General features: G+C 46.0%; 1 protein-coding gene across 1 annotated transcript in view; it reads left to right on the top strand.

Annotated features, from left to right (window-relative positions):
• SLC2A10 (solute carrier family 2 member 10) overlaps window positions 1-730 on the top strand; it is a 33342-nt gene extending 32612 nt beyond the window's left edge. The window contains exon 6 of the mRNA XM_073607200.1: window positions 1-730. This exon is cut by the window's left edge and continues 2092 nt beyond it. The gene's annotated coding sequence lies outside the window, so the exon portion shown is untranslated.
• Window positions 731-17848: the final 17118 nt, after the last annotated feature.

Here is a 17848-nt window from a genome sequence, read left to right on the forward strand (position 1 = left end):
AGGTCCGAATGTTCATCCCTAAATTATTGTTTCTAGTGACTGCTTTAATCGGAACTGGTGCTTTGCCATATGGGCAAGGCAACACAGTTACTTAGAAGTCTTTCCCACTAGCGAGTTGTTCAATGTATCTTTCCTTTGCTCCCCCCACTGTTTTGTTCAGCCACCGGCAAGTCAAGACTTCCAGGAGTGCAGAACATTGCAGTCCATTCTCTGATGATGCAGAGTAGGGTGACCCAAGTCATTGCCAAGGTACCAGCGCTGTCACTTGGGGGGTGGGGAGAGAATCCTGAGCCCTGTATAAGCTCTAAACAGAGCAAAACCTGGAGCTTATACAGGGCTTCCTCACCTCCTTTCTATATGGGACTGAGGTGAAGGGAATTCTGAGCAGCCAGGGGGAAGCAATTAAGTGATCCTGTTTTTGTTCTGCATGGGCAAAGCACAACTTCACTTTAAGCAACATGGGGGGGGGGGTGGCGGCGGCATGTTTCCTTTAGCAACCGCAATCCCACAAGTTCCCATTAAGTGGGAAAACCAGAAAACCATGCAAAAAATCATCAAACATTTGAAAATTCTACCTTCTATAGAGGAGCATCTATCAACATCTGAAATAAAATAATATCCTTTTGTGATTGCAAGAATTGATGACATTGGGTTTTATAACTGTATTTATGTGTTTTTGTTTTTTTTTGCTTTTTTATCATATCATGTTTAATAAATGTGTTTTTTGTAACGGGTTGCATTTGTTGTGTCGTAAATGGCTTGTCATATACTCAAAGAAGTAGAGAAATAAATGTAATTATGTACAAAAGGCGGGTTACAGGAATTAGGAAATTATATGCTTTTAAGATTTTGATACATTGTATCCTTGAAACATGAATTTAAATTTTTTAAAATTTTTTATTAACCACTTCCCGCCCAAGGTACGTAATAGGACGTCCTTGAATTTGTGCGGGGATATCTGAATGACGGGCGCAGCTACAGGCATCATTCAGATATCATCTTTTTCAGCCGGCGATTCCCTACACCATAGGAATGATCATAGCGGCTGTTCCACTGCTTGATCGTTCTTACAGGCGGCGAAAGGGGACAGCCCCCCCCCCCCCCCGTCCACCCTCTGGTGCTTCTACCAACTCGGAGACAGGATCCGCCGGCCCCGGATATTTACCATAGAGTTTTCCGGTGGACCAGATGGTCGCCGGAGTCTCTATGATCGTTTGGAGGGCGGGCGCGATGTTATGATGTCACGCCCGGCCTCTGCATTCAAACAAATGCCGCTGTCCCGGCTGGAAAGCCGAGATCCTTTTTTTTTTTTTTTTTTTTTTTTTTTTTTTTTGGGGGGGGTTTTCAGGCTTCCCAGCCTAGAGGTGAGATGTTGGGTCTTTATTGACCCCCATATCTCACTGTAAAGAGGACCTGTCATGCCACATTCCTATTACAAGGGATGTTTACATTCCTTGTAATAGGAATAAAAGTGATCAAAAAATTTTAATTTTTTTTTTTTTTTTTAAAGTGTCAAACTAAAAAAAGAAAAGTAAAATAGAAAAAAAAAAAATAAAGCGCCCCTGTCCCCGTGTGTTCACATGCAGAAGCAAGCGCATACGTAAGTCCCGCCCACATATGAAACCAGTGTTCAAACCACACATGTGAGGTATCGCCACGAACGTTAAAGCGAGAGCAATAATTCTAGCCCTAGACCTCCTCTGTAACTCAAAACATGTAACCAGTAACAAATTTTAAAGCTTCGCCTATGGGGATTTTTAAGTACCGAAGTTTGGCGCCATTCCACTTTTGAAGAGTGACATGTTGGGTATCTATTTACTCGGCGTAACTTCATCTTTCACATTCATACAAACAAATTGGGCTAACTTTAATGTGTGTGGTGGTTTTTTTTTTTTTTTTTTTTTCTTTTAAGTATGAAACAAAAAAAAAAGTTCGAAAAATTGCTGTGCAAATATCGTGCCAGATAAAAAGTTGCAACGACCACCATTGTATTTTCTAGGGTCTTTGCTAAAAAACATATATATATATATATATATATATATATATATATATATATATAATATAATGTATTGGGGTTCTATGTAATTTTGTAGCAAAAAAAATGATGAATTTTACATGTAGGAGAGAAATGTCAGAATTGGCCTGGATGGCAAGTGGTTGTAATCCCTTCCTTTTTAAAAAAATTAAAACAACAAACCTGTTATACTTACCTGCTCTGTGTAACTGTTTTGCACAGAGCACCCCCGATCCTCTTCTGGGATCCTCCGCCGGCGCTCCAGGCTTCTCCTCTTCATCAGGTGCCCCCCCACTATGGAAAGCTGTTTATCCTCCTGGGGGCACCTGTGCATGCTCACTCCCGAGTCCGGCTGTTGCGGCCATTGACGCAGACCAGTGTGACTCGACCCACGTCACCAGATTTAGTTGACAGCAGCGGCAGACCGAACGCTACCGCTGCTATCAATCGATCGCTGCTATCAATTGGCCACAAGTGCCACCTTTTGGAGGGGGGGAGGGGGAGCAGGATACCTGTCTTTGACAGGTATCCTGTTCCCACTTCTGGGAGTCAGGGCTGCGGCCCGTGACATCACCGGGCTCCCTCCTCCTCCCTCCTCCTCTCCCTGTCGCCGGGCCAGTAGGAGAGAGGAGCGGAGCTTTACGCATGCGCAGTAGGGTCCGCAGCGTGAAGCCGTAAGGTACCCTTACACGCAATGGCGGCGGCAGCACCCGACAGCTGATGGGAACATCAGCTGCGGTGCCGACATCGCTGGACTCCAGGACAGGTAAGTGTCTTTGTTAAAAGCCAGCAGCTGCAGTATGTGTAGCTGCTGGCTTTTTTTTTTTTTTTTGGGCGGAACACCGCTTTAAGGTGAAAAACTTAAGGCTTTGAAACCACTTTAACTAGTAACATATTACAGTAGTTGTTTATTATTGTACAGCATTTATATAATGCCAACAGTTTGCACAGCGCTTTGCTTATTCTAAAACTACCACTAGATGGCGCCAATGAACTTCTTATAAGCAAATATCTTTTATTGCAAATCTGAAGTTCTGTGTTGGCTTCTGCAACAAGCAAAACAAAAGCGACTGGGTGCACTATGAGGATTAAATTTGCCCCTAAAACAGTGGGGGTTGATTTATTAAAGGCCTATAGACTCCTGCACTAGTTTGCAAGTGCCGTTGAACTTCGTAAAGGCATTTGCTCCAGATCTTAGTAAATTAGGTAAAGCTTCACTTTGCAAAGAATACCCAATCGCATGCAAGGAATGTGATTGGACAAGGGAAGTCAGCAGAACTTCCTCCCCCTCATTTACTAAGCCCTGGAGCAAATGCCCTTGCCAAGTGCAAAGTCTATTTGCCTTTAGGAAATCAACTCCATCATTTCAGGACGTTTATTTTAAAAGGTTCAGGAAAGTCTACATCTGACGAAGGTCAAGTGTAGAATCGCCGAGCTGGATGGGAACAAATCATTTGATAGGGATTACACTCAAATTAAAGTGTATCTAAAGCTAAATGTTTTTCTTTTTTTTTTTTTTGTTGGACAGAATGAAGAAGGATAAGCACCTTGTCACATATTCACATATTAGCCCTGGTTATCACTAGGATTGAAAATTTAGATAAAAGCCATAGGGGTGCGCATGGGGCATGGGTGCACCCTTTTTTTTTGGGGGGGGGGGGATCTGCAGCTTGTCAATCGTGGGCAGGCGACGGGTAGACTGCGATCCTTCCTTTCCAACCCCCTGAATTTGGACAGGAGGGGCGGCATTTACTGAAATCAAGCTGTAGTTTCTTCCTGCAGCAGCTGAAAACAGGCTTCTCCTCCTCTCCCAGCTGCCGGCATTCAGCTGCCACAGGAGAAAAAATACAGGGTATCCGTTCCAGTGTATGTCACCCTCTGCTGCCCCTTCTGTCCCTGTTTCTCTTTCTGCTGCCCAGGCCCTGCCCCGTGTGCTCCCCCGCCCCCCCCCCCCTCCCACAACGCTTCCGGCTTCCCCTTCTCTCCTCTCCTGCCGTTTCAGGATGGAGAGCAGGAAAGGGCCCAGTAAATCTGTAATATACCGGCCCCCTTCCTTTCCTAAATGAACAAAGTAAATGATCGGTACCGATCACTCGCTGTTTTCATTCATTCAAAGTCTGGCAAAATTATAAGAATCTGCTACATCAGAAGCTTTCTCTAGAGAAGCAAGAGTTTGTCAGGTCCTCGGTTTTCTTCAAAGAGGTCTTGACATGGGCCTGAGCGCAAGCACACTCAAAGGACACATCTCTTCAACATCGGCCTTTAGCGGGACTCAGCGGACCTATTCAATTCTTAAGGCCCTAGTAAAGCTAAGGTCTCCCAGGGCCCCCCTCCACGTTTCTACATGGGACCTCACATTAGTACTCAACTACCTGTCTGCTCCAAAATCCATGATGGAGTTGTCGCTATGGGAATTGTCGTTAAAGACTGCTTTCCTAGTAGCCTGTCAGGTCTGGGCTCAGCCCTTCCTTCTCTGAGCTGACCGTTCAGTTGTCGGGTAATTGCCAGCTCCTTTCTCTCCACAGTGACTTAGCTGTTGATGATCTGCTCGGCAGTCCTGGCTACTTATAGCGTCCAGCTCACTTCATCTCTGCCTTCGCCTTTGGTCACATCTCAGAGACTTTCTCCTGTGTTCCTGTTGAAGACTTGCTCGGCTGACGTCCCTTCTGGCTCCTGATCCTGCTTGCTGTACTACTATGTTGATCTCTGGCTCTCTGACATTGGCATTGGCTGACTACCGGATCTGGTTACTGAACTCTGGCTATGATTCGACTACGGTTACTCTGCTTACCTTTTTATTGTTATTAAACAAGTGTGATTAACTGTACTTCTGTCTCGGTCTAATTCATGGTTTCCGACATAGCCGTAGCCTCAGCTAGAAGGGTTTCTCATTTGTTGGGTATAAAGAACCCTATAAGTCCTTCCTGATGGACAGAGTTATTCTGCTCCCGATGCTGGATTCTATTCCAAAAGTGGCTTCAAGATTCCATCTAAATCAAGAAATCGTGTGCCTACTTTTCATCTGGAAGATGGACAAAAAGTCCTTTGGATGTCGGGGAGACACTGAAGACGTATATCCATGCTACCTCAACTTTCAGGGCATCAGATTGCCTGTTTGTGGTTTCCAGAGGTTCACGCAAGGGGGCCAGAGCTTCCCGCAGAGCGATTTGCTTCTTGGATTGTGAAAGTGATCTCCCTCTCATATAAGGATGGGGGTTGGCCCTTTTGGAATAAATCACGGCACTCTCCACAAGAAGCCTCACAGCCTCCTAGCCAGCCCGCCCGTAGAGACTCAATGAAGTCAATATGCAAGGCAGAAACGTGGCCATCCATACAAACCTTTATTTCTCATTAACGAATAGATCCCTCATTATTGGCAACTGTTAATTTTGGCAAAACAGTTATCTTTACAGTTAGGCCATGATTAACCGTATTTTGTTTCCTAATTAACCCACCCTGGGTAGCTAGTTCCATGTCGGCACAGGTGTGGAAATAGAGTTATGGAACGCCAGCCTTAGGACGGGAGTCAAAATGATGAGTTAGGTCCTGCAGGTGGGGGCATGGGCGGAGCATACCCAGTAGTAGGCTGACATTGAGTTCGTTGGGAAAAGAAAATTGCGGTAAGTATTTGATATTCAATTTTCCATTTTCCTCTGACTTCCTGTTTCCCCTGCGTCTACAGGACAGGAAGTGATGGTATGAGACAATATGTACCCTTGCTGTGGCTTCCCTCCACCTGCCCTGCAACGGTTTAATGCTCATTTAGAAAAACAAACAGCTACTTCAGCGTTCAAAAGACCAGTCACCAGACCAAGATGCTGCGTATTAGACATGCGCAATGCCAAAAAATGTGTTCGTTTTAGTTTCATTTGTGTTGTTTTTTGTTCTGTTTTTCGGGTCATTCATTATGATCGCAATTCGTAAATGTGAAAATCCGAAAATAAGAAAGAATATCCGAAAACTCGAAAGAATAACTAACTAACTATTAAATTAAATTATAGGTATTGGAATTTCCTTTCAAATCCGGCTGTTAGTGAGCGTAACGAATACGAATTTTACCAAAACAAATCGAAATTGGAAGGGAGGGACTTTGAAGGTGCCAATAAACTGGAAATAACGTGTAATAAAAAATATCACATTTTATTTAATACATCAGATTTAAAAAGATGAAACAAGTAAAATTTTTAAAAAAAGGGGGCATAATGATGAAAGTATTACTACTGTACATAAACATCATTCTTGACATGTTTCGCTAGATTATATAGCTTCTTCAGGAGATTTGTGGTTAACTGTACAGTATAGAAAAAATATATAAGATAGAAATACAATAACAAAAAAGCAGACATGTTCAATTAAACATCTTTATACAGACCAAGAACACAAGATCAACTTACCCCAAAAGAAAACTGCTCCTGGGTTAGTATGCAAGCATATCCGGGTCACCGGGCCGCCATTTCAAGGCATATTAGTAGGTCATAGAAGGACAACAGTGCCCATAAAAAAATCTATGGAAAAAAAAAGAGAAAAACCCACTGGGTGAACCACACAGCTAAATACTGTTTAATGGTGATAATTACCTAATATGTAAAAAAAAACTATTCCAAAGGCTGCAATTACGTTTTTTTAACCACTGGAGGGAGCCCAGTTGAAGGGCTGAAAATACAGCAGAAAGGCAATCTGTCATTGGTTGTATACCCTTTTTTTGTATTTTTACCTACAGGTAACCCTATAATAAAGCTTACCTGTAGGTAAAATGAATATCTCCTAAACCTGTACGGTTTAGGAGATATTCACTTTGCATGGAGCCGCTGACGTCAGCAGCGCATGCAATGTGAAGGTCCGGCAGACGCTGCCGGACCTTGCCGGAAAGAAGACTCCTGCGCGCATTCCCTGGAGTGACGACATCGCGGCTCTCCTTCCCGGAGCTCTAAAATGCTATACGGAGAAAGCATTCAGTACTGTTTCACAGAAGTCTCTCATAAATCTATTTTTTTTCTTAACCTCTTGCCGACCAGCGGCAGAATGGCGCGGCTGGGCGAAACTACGTTACCTTACGTCGCTTCGTGCCCGCAGCCGATGTGAGTGCCCGGCGGATCGCTCGTGACAGAGCGAGAACCGGGATCTGTGTGTGTAAACACACAGATCCCGGTTCTTTCAGGGGAGAGGAGACAGATCGTGTGTTCCTACTAAGTATGAACACCGATCTCTCTCTCCTCCCCCCCACAGTTAGAACACACAGTCAGGGAACACAATTAACCCCTTGATCGCCCCCTAGTGTTAACCCCTTCCCTGCCAGTGACATTTATAGAGTAATCAGTGCATTTGTAGCACTGAATTGCTGTATAATTGTCAATGGTCCCAAAAATGTGTCAAAAGTGTCCGATGTGTCCGCCGCAATATCGCAGTCCCAATAAAAATCGCAGATCACCGCCATTACTAGTAAAGGAAAAAAATAATAAAAATGCCATACATCTATCTCCTATTATGTAGACGCTATAACTTTTGTGCAAACCAATCAATATACGCTTATTGCGATTTTTTTAACCAAAAATATGTAGAAGAATACGTATCGGTCTAAACTGAGGAAAAAAATTGTTTTTTTTTATAAAAAATGTGGGATATTTTTTATAGCAAAAAGTAAAAGATATTGTGTTTTTTTTTTTCAAAATTGTCGTTCTTCTTTTGTTTATAGTGCAAAAAATAAAAAAGGCAGAGGTGATCACATACCACCAAAAGAAAGCTCTATTTGTGGGAAAAAAAGGACATCAATTTTGTTTAGGTGCAACGTCGCACGGCCGCGCAATTGTCAGTTAAAGCGACACAGTGCCGTATCGCAAAAAATGGCCTGGTCATTGAGCAGGCAAATCTTCCGGGGGCTGAAGTGGTTAACCACTTGACCTCCGTAACCAGGACTTTTTTTTTTTGTGATACGGCACTGCTTTATTTTAGAGAAAGTCCAAGAAGGTAACGCCTTTCCAGGTGATTCCAATGTAATGGATCCAGACAGGCTAGGTGCAAGCTAAAAAATGATCCAACGTGAATTTATTAGAACAAACTGGTATACATGACTGCCAAACCAAGACAGGATCAATGGAGAGGCGACGCGTTTCACACTGCACACTGGTTTGAAGTAGCACAATTGCAGTGTGAAACGCGTCGCCTCTCCCTTGTTCCTGTCTTGGTTTGGCAGTCGTGTATACCAGTTTGTTCTAATAAATTCACGTTGGATCTTTTTTTTTGCCGGCATGCATCTGTTTCTTCTTTTACTGCTTTATTTTACCTGACAATTGCGCGGTCCTGCAACGCTGTACCCAAATAAAATTGACGCCCTTTTTCCCCCAACAAATAGAACTTTCTTTTAGTGGTATTTGATCACCTCTGCATTTTTTTATTGTTTGCGCTATAAACAAAAAAAGACAATTAAAAAAAAAAAAAAAACAAAAACATTTTTTACTTTCTGCTATAAAACATCCAATAAAAAAATGAAAATATCAAATGTTTTCATGAATTTAGGCCAATATGTATTCTGCTACATATTTTTGGTAAAAAAAAAAAAAAAAAATCACAATAAGTGTATATTGATTGTTTTTTGCGCAAAAGTTATCTACAAAATAGGGGATATATACTGGAATTTATTTTTATTTCTTTACTAGTAATGGCTGCGATCAGCGACTTATAGCGGGACAGCGATATTGAGGCGGACAAATCGGGACACTAGCTGAAACTTCTGACACTTTGTGGGAACCAGTGACACTAATACAGTGATCAGTGCTAAAAATATGCACTGTCACTGTACTAATGACACTGGCTGGGAAAGGGGATAACATCAGGGGGCGATCAAAGGCTTAACTGTGTGCCTAGCCAGTGTTTTGTGTACTGTGGGGGAGGTGCTTTTACTAGGGGAAGACATGGATCCATGTCTCTGCTTTGCAGGAACACAGGATCCATGCCTTCCCTCCTGACAAGAACAGCGATCTGCCTTGTTTAAATAGGATGATTGCCATTCTGCCTGCATACCAAATGATTGGCGAGTGGCGGCAGACGTCAAATTTGTACCCGCAGATCAGCTCAGCTCAGAGCAGGCCACCGTTGGTGCGCATGCGCGCCCCCCTACTCAGAATTGTCGGATTGCGAACTTAAGTACATGATCCGGCGCAGCGGTGCCACCCTGCTGCCGTATAGGAAAGTTATATGGTTGGCAATAGTGGTTTAAGTGGGTGTAATCCTCGGACATGAAATATAAGACCCCTTTCACACTGAAGCGCTGCTAAAACAGCCGCTAAAGCGCCTGTAGTTTTTTGCGGTGCTTTGGTGGCTTTTCTGGCGCTAGCGGGCGTTTTTTTTTGTCACGTGACCTTAAAAGAAAAAAAAAAAGACCCGCTTTGGGGCTCTTTCGAAGCGCTTTTGTTGCCCTTATGCAGCGCTGCCCATTCATTTCAATGGGCAGGGGCGTGTTTGCAGCGCTTTTTACAGCGCTCCAAACACGCCCCAAAGATGCTGCCTGCAGGACTTTTTCTACTGCCCCGCAAGCGCACCGCCCCCCGGTGTGAAAGCATCCGTTCAAACGAATGGGAGGCAGTTTTCAGGCGCTTTTCAGTTGCTATTTTTAGCCCTAAAAATTTTTCTGACACCAAGAGATAAAAAGGTGACAGGGGAGGGAGCTCCAGCACACACCCTGTGATTGACAGCCTCAGCTTAATTGCTGTGAGAAGGGGGGAGGTGTTCTTTCCCTCCAATCAGCTCTCATTGAGCTCTACATAGTGTAAATTTGGCACCTCACCTCCTGCTTTCTGGAAGCTCAGACACGCTGCATACAATTCTGCACTTTGTAGAGGAGAGAAGGCTGCAGATAAACAGGTACAACTTATGCAGGAGGATTTGCTTCATTTCTGTCTATCGCCTGAGGGCCAGTCACTTCACTGGGGATATGTAAGGCTTTACAACCACTTTAAATATAAAATTTAATCTGGGTGGTGGTGGTAGCAGTAACGGCCTGTGGGCGCATGAGGGTCGCCCCCCCCCCCCCCCCATGCATGCGCCTGTCCCCTTTCAGGATGCCGGACGCATGGATTCCTATGGCGGAGATGGGAGGGGGTGGTACTTTTTAAGCACCTGATTAGAGCCAGAGGATCTAATAGGCTTCATAATAGGGTGGGCTCGGGGAGCATAGAGTGCGCCCTGATCCCACCCAATTGTGTGACGATAGCGAATTAATTTTCGCTATTTTCACACTAACCTTCCTCCCTGACAATCGGGAGGCAGGGCGTCAGACCTGTTTCCTGATTGGCCAAAGGGCCAGGCCATCCTATTGGATGCCTGGCGCTTAGGAAGAGGAGCGGACTCAGTGAGGGAGACACACGCTGGAGCCGAGGTCGCCGCCGTTCTGGTGCATCCCTGCACTGAGAGGAGCTGCTGCCTGGCGGTAAGTGCCAGGGGGTCTGTCAGAGATGCGAGGGAGGGGGTGCTGCCGGAGCCAAGAGGGGGGGGGGTGGTGGGCACAAGTGGCTGCATATGATGGGCACAGTGGCTGCGTTTGGGCACAATGGCTGCATATGATGGGCAAAATGGCTGCATACGATGGGCACAAGTGGCTGCATTTGATGGGCACAGTGGCTGCATATGATGGGCACAAGTGGCTGCATTTGATGGGCACAAGTGGCTGCATATGACGGGCACAAGTGGCTGCATATGACGGGCACAAGTGGCTGCATATGATGGGCACAAGTGGCTGCATATACTGGGCACAAGTGGCTGCATTTGATGGGCACAAGTGGCTGCATGTGACGGGCACAAGTGACTGCATATGATGGGCACAAGTGGCTGCATTTGATGGGCACAAATGGCTGCATATGACATGCACAAACTGCTGCATATGATGGGCACAAGTGGCTGCATATACTGGGCACAAGTGGCTGCATATGATGGGCACAAGTGGCTGCATTTCATGGCACAAGTGGCTGCATTTGATGGGCACAAGTGGCTGTATATACTGGGCACAAGTGGCTGCATTTGATGGGCACAAGTGGTTGCATTTGATGGCACAAGTGGCTGCATAAACTGGGCACAAGTGGCTGCATTTGACGGGCACAAGTGGCTGCATATGATGGGCACAAACTGCTGCATATGATGGGCACAAGTGGCTGCATATACTGGGCACAAGTGGCTGCATATGATGGGCACAAGTGACTGCATTTCATGGCACAAGTGGCTGCATATGATGGGCACAAGTGGCTGCATTTGATGGGCACAAGTGACTGCATTTGATGGACACAAGTGGCTGCATATGATGGGCACAAGTGGCTGCATATGATGGGCACAGTGGCTGTGTTTGATGGGCACAATGGCTGCATATGATGGGCACAATGGCTGCATATGATGGGCACAGTAACTGCATTTGATGGGCACAATGGCTCCATATGATGGGCACAAGTGGCTGCATATGATGGGCACAAGTGGCTGCATATGATGGGCACAAGTGGCTGCATATGATGGGCACAAGTGGCTGCATATGATGGGCACAGTGGCTGTGTTTGATGGGCACAATGGCTGCATATGATGGGCACAATGGCTCCATATGATGGGCACAATGGCTGCATATGATGGGCACAAGTGGCTGCATATGATGGGCACAAGTGGCTGCATATGATGGGCACAGTGGTTGCATTTGATGGGCACAGTTTCAGTATTTTTCAGTTTGTTTGCGCCCCCCCCAAAAAAAATGTTGAGCACCAGCCGCCACTGCATGCTAGTAAGATCAACAGTCAAGCCAGGGAGTTCTCGTGGTAACACTTGGCCTGCTCCTCCCCCTATGAGAGGACATGTCAGGCCTCAATCGCTCCTTCAATCACTTTAGCTGGCAGCTCTGTATTTTTCTTAAGTATTTAATACAATAATCGCCCCCTTTTTTTTTCAAGAAGGTGATCCGCAGCTAAAAGCCTCGGCAGAGCGGCATTCAACGTGGCTCAAAACCCGCAACACTCCAGACTAATCCACTACAAAGAGCGAGCAGGTAATAATGAGGCGGCCCTTTGTATTCCTGTCACCCTCTTCTTGTCAGATAATCCCGGGGGATGAGGAGGGTGACCCAGCCGCTTGTGTGCTCCGTGAAGAGCTGTCTTGGGTAAAGGGTTGGCGCCTCGCTGGCTGGAGGACTGCGTGCCCCGACATGCCAACTTTCATTACTGAAAAAAAAAAATGTTATGTATTTTCAGAGAGTTATTCGTGTAAAGTTCTGAAAGCGGCTTCCCGTCAGATTGTCACGGTTGCTTGCCATATTTTATTGGCATTTTATCTGTAGGCATTCCCTAATGTTTATTTATTTATTTATATATATACATACCCTCACCGGCCACTTTATTAGGTACACCTTGCTAGTAGCAGGTTGGAACGTCTTTACTAGTTACACCTTGCTAGTACTGGGTTGGACCCCCTTTTGCCTTCATTCTTGGTGGCATAGATACAACAAGGTGTTGGAAACGTTCCTCTGAGATTTTGCTCCATAGTGACATGATAACATCACACAGTTGCTGCAGATTTATCCACAGCACATCCATGTCCACCACATCCCAAAGGTGCTCTATTGGATGAGATGTGGTGAGTGTGGAGGCCATTGGAGTACAGGGACCTCATTGTCCAGTGGTGAGATGATCAGAGCTTTGTGACATGGTGCATTATCCTGCTGGAAGGAGCCATCAGAAGATGGGGACACTGTAGTCATAAAGGGATGGACATGGTCAGCAACAATACTCAGGTACCCCATCCCCCACACCATTACACCCCCACCACCAGCCTGAACCGGTGATATCCCATCCCCCACACCATTACACCCCCACCACCAGCCTGAACCGGTGATATCCCATCCCCCACACCATTACACCCCCCCCACCAGCCTGAACCCGTGATATCCCATCCCCCACACCATTACACCCCCACCACCAGCCTGAACCGGTGATATCCCATCCCCCACACCATTACACCACCACCACCAGCCTGAACCGGTGATACCCCATCCCCCGCACCATTACACCCCCCACCACCAGCCTGAACCGGTGATACCCCATCCCCCACACCATTACACCCCCACCACCAGCCTGAACCGGTAATATCCCATCCCCCACCCCATTACACCCCCACCACCAGCCTGAACCGGTGATATCCCATCCCCCACACCATTACACCCCCACCACCAGCCTGAACCTGTGATATCCCATCCCCCACACCATTACACCCCCACCACCAGCCTGAACCGGTGATACCCCATCCCCCACACCATTACACCCCCACCACCAGCCTGAACCGGTGATATCCCATCCCCCACACCATTACACCTCCACCACCAGCCTGAACCGGTGATATCCCATCCCCCACACCATTACACCCCCACCACCAGCCTGAACCGGTGATACCCCATCCCCCACACCATTACACCTCCACCACCAGCCTGAACCGGTGATACCCCATCCCCCACACCATTACACCGCCACCACCAGCCTGAACCGGTGATACCCCATCCCCCACACCATTACACCCCCACCACCAGCCTGAACCTGTGATATCCCATCCCCCACACCATTACACCCCCACCACCAGCCTGAACCGGTGATATCCCATCCCCCACACCATTACACCCCCACCACCAGCCTGAACCGGTGATACAAGGCAGGATGGATCCATGCACCAAATTCTGACCCCACCATCTGAATGTCGCAGCTGAAATCCAGACTCCTCAGACCAGGCAACGTTTTTTCCAATCTTCTATTGTCCAATTTTGGTGATCCTGTGCCAAATGTAGCCTCAGTTTCCTGTTCTTAGCTGACAGGAGTGGCACCCGGTGTGGTCTTCTGCTGCTGTAGCCCATCTGCTTCAAGGTTGGATGTGTTGTGTGTTCAGAGATGGTATTCTGCATACCTTGGATGTAACGAGTGGTTATTTGAGTTACTGTTGTCTTTCTATCACCTAGAACCAGTCTGCCCATTCTCCTCTGACATCAACAAGGCATTTTCCTCCACACAACTGCCGCTCACTGGATATTTTCTCTTTTCCCCACCATTCTCTGTAAACCCGAGAGATGGTTGTGTGTGAAAATCCCAGAAATACACAGACCAGCCCGTCTGTCACCAACCACCATGCCATGTTCAAAGTCACCCAGATCCCCTTTCTTCCCCCATTCTGATGCTCGGTTTGAACTTCAGTAAGTCGTCTTCACCACGTCTAGATGCCTTAAATGCATTGAGTTGCTGCCATGTGATTGGCTGATTGAGCAATTTGTGTTCTCAAGCCATTGAACAGGTGTACCTAATAAAGTGGCCGGTGAGTGCATACAAAAAGTGTAAACTCATTTGTATGTTCCCAATATTTGTAGCAAAATCCTACACGCTGCTGCCAATACTGACACATGGTTTCCACTCATTTCCTACTTCCCGCAGTCATTTCCTGCTGTGCTGAGTGGGAGGGGTCTGCCTGCTGGCAGTCACATGATCCGTCCCCAGCCAGCCAATCACATACCTAGGAATTTACAATCCTAAGAGGGATCTGTGCAAAGAACAGTGTATAAAGCGCCTCCATTTTTGTCATTAAAGAATATGTTAACCCGACACTTCATACTCCTGATAGGTGGCTGCTGTACCATGTACTTGTATGGAGAAGTCTCCTGTTCTCTTTGTATTGCTTCCTTTGTGTGAAATCCCTGCCAGTCCCTCTGCTTTCCTATTAAAACCTGACCACACTAAGCATGAGAGCACAGCATGGTCAGTTTTCCAGCTGTGCTGGGAACTCAGTGTGCTATAGTAGGTGAGGTTGAAAAAAGACACAAGTCCATCAAGTCCAACCTATGTGTGTGATTATATGTCAGTATTACATTGTATATCCCTGTATGTTGCGGTCATTCAGGTGATTATCTAATAGTTTCTTGAAGCTATCAATGCTCCCCGCTGAGACCCCCGCCTGTGGAAGGGAATTCCACATCCTTGCCGCTCTTACAGTAAAGAACCCTCTACGTAGTTTAAGGTTAAACCTCTTTTCTTCTAATTGTAATGAGTGGCCACGAGTCTTATTAAACTCTCTTCTGCGAAAAAGTTTTCTCCCTATTGTGGGGTCACCAGTACAGTATTTGTATATTGAAATCATATCCCCTCTCAAGCGTCTCTTCTCCAGAGAGAATAAGTTCAGTGCTCACAACCTTTCCTCATAACTAAGATCCTCCAGACCCTTTATTAGCTTTGTTGCCCTTCTTTGTACTCGCTCCATTTCCAGTACGTCCCTCCTGAGGACTGGTGCCCAGAACTGGACAGCATACTCCAGGTGCGGCCGGACCAGAGTCTTGTAGAGCGGGAGAATTATCGTTTTATCTCTGGAGTTGATCCCCCTTTTAATGCCAATATTCTGTTTGCTTTATTAGCAGCAGCTTGGCATTGCATGCCATTGCTGAGCCTATCATCTACTAGGACCCCCAGGTCCTTTTCCATCCTAGATTCCCCCAGAGGTTCTCCCCCCAGTCTATAGATTGCATTCATATTTTTGCCACCCAAATGCATTATTTTACATTTTTCTACATTGAACCTCATTTGCCATGTAGTCGCCCACCCCATTAATTTGTTCAGGTCTTTTTGCAAGATTTCCACATCCTGCGGAGAAGTTATTGCCCTGCTTAGCTTAGTATCGTCCGCAAATACAGAGATTGAACTGTTTATCCCATCCTCCAGGTCGTTTAAGAAGAAATTAAATAGGATTGGTCCCAGCACAGAACCCTGGGGAACCCCACTACCCACCCCTGACCATTCTGAGTACTCCCCATTTATCACCACCCTCTGAACTCGCCCTTGTAGCCAGTTTTCAATCCATATACTCACCCTATGGTCCATGCCAACGCACCTTATTTTGTACAGTAAACGTTTATGGGGAACTGTGTCAAATGCTTTCGCAAAATCCAGATACACCACGTCTACGGGCCTTCCTTTATCTAGATGGCAACTCACCTCCTCATAGAAGGTTAATAGATTGGTTTGGCAAGAACGATTCTTCATGAATCCATGCTGATTACTGCTAATGATACCGTTCTCATTACTAAAATCTTGTATATAGTCCCTTATCATCCCCTCCAAGAGTTTACATACTATTGATGTTAGGCTAACTGGTCTGTAATTCCCAGGGATGTTTTTTGGGCCCTTTTTAAATATTGGTGCTACATTGGCTTTTCTCCAATCAGCTGGTACCATTCCAGTCAATAGACTGTCTGTAAAAATTAGGAACAACGGTCTGGCAATCACATGACTGAGTTCCCTAAGTACCCTCGGATGCAAGCCATCTGGTCCCGGTGATTTATTAATGTTAAGTTTCTCAAGTCTAATTTTAATTCCGTCCTCTGTTAACCATGTAGGTGCTTCCTGTGTTGTGTCATGAGGATAAACACTGCAGTTTTGGTTACTGAAGCCCCCCGATTCACTCGTGAAGACTCTCCTCCAATGATCAGACTTGTCCTGACACACCTCCCCCCCAAAAGCCATTCAATGGGAAGACCAGTGTCCTGCTGTTTCTCCTCCCCCAGCTCGTATGCAGCTGAGAACAGAGGAAATGTAATCACTTATAAAAAAAAAGGGAAAACAAGGTATTTAATTTAAGGTTTTTAATTTCTATTTTAAACTGAATGGGTTGTTTTACAAGGTGAGGATTTACATACTTTTTTTTTTCAAATTTTTTATTTTTTTATTTAGTCAGAGGACATGGCTCAGAGAAACATATATATATATATATATATATATATATATATATATATATATATATATATATATATATATATATACAGTATGGTACATACTGTATACTTTAATGCCAATAAGCCATGTTTTAATTATTTTGCCCAATTTATAAACTTACAGCCGCCTGTAGACCAGTAGCGGCTGGCGCTGAAGGATTTTGGGGGTGGGGGCGTGGGTGGGCCCCTCTAGGTCCGCACTCACCTTACTGGCGGAGCCCTCCAGCAGTCCAGGCTCCCCTGGTGCCCGGCGCCACGGCTTCTGCGTTGACCCGGTCTTCAGCCTCCTGTCTCGATTGGCTGGGGCAGGAAGCCGGAATGCCAATTCGCTGGTTTTGCAGGGTGGGTGGGCCCGGGGCGCAGTGCTCTGTGCCCCAAGGACACAAGGAGGAGAACATAAAACAGGCCAATTGGCGCCATAGGCTGGGGTCACGTGCCTGTGAGGGGGTGACGGACCTGGTAGAGACCTGTTGGTCCGGCGCCCTGCACAGTGGACGGCCACACAGATGGTGCAGGTTGGGGGGGGGGGGGCAGCGCCCCTGCGCCCCTTGTGGACCGGCTGCCACTGCTGGAGACTAAAATCCGAAAGGACATTTTTAATAGCAACCCATGACAAAATTGTAGAAATTATTATATCAATAGCAAAACTGGAGTTCCATTTTAAAGGTTAAGTCCACCCAAAACTGATACGTCAGTGTCTGGTGGATGCACAGGAGTCAACCACCTAATATTTTCTCATATTTTCCAGTCATTCTGGTGGTGAGATCTCTGCGCCGAATTACCAACTCTGCACTCCTTTCATGTTCCTCGTGAAGAGGTCCCATTACCAGGTCTAAAGTTCAGTTTTCAGTGTAAGAATATAGCAGGAGGAGCGGGAACCCCCCATCGTGGGTGAGAACATGGCTAGAAAGATATGGCAGAGAGGTCTCGGCAATGTAATCCTAAGAGATTAGGCCAGTAGATAGTCCCAAAGGATAGCCAATAGGTGACTCAGCCCAGGAAACTTCACCAATAACTTGCAAATCACATTTGGGTGGACTGACCCTTGATTTACAGGTGTGATGGGAACCGCTTGGGCACCCCGA

Source organism: Aquarana catesbeiana, linkage group LG12 (genome assembly GCF_042186555.1).
Source record: "Aquarana catesbeiana isolate 2022-GZ linkage group LG12, ASM4218655v1, whole genome shotgun sequence".
NCBI classification, from domain to species: Eukaryota; Metazoa; Chordata; class Amphibia; order Anura; family Ranidae; genus Aquarana; species Aquarana catesbeiana.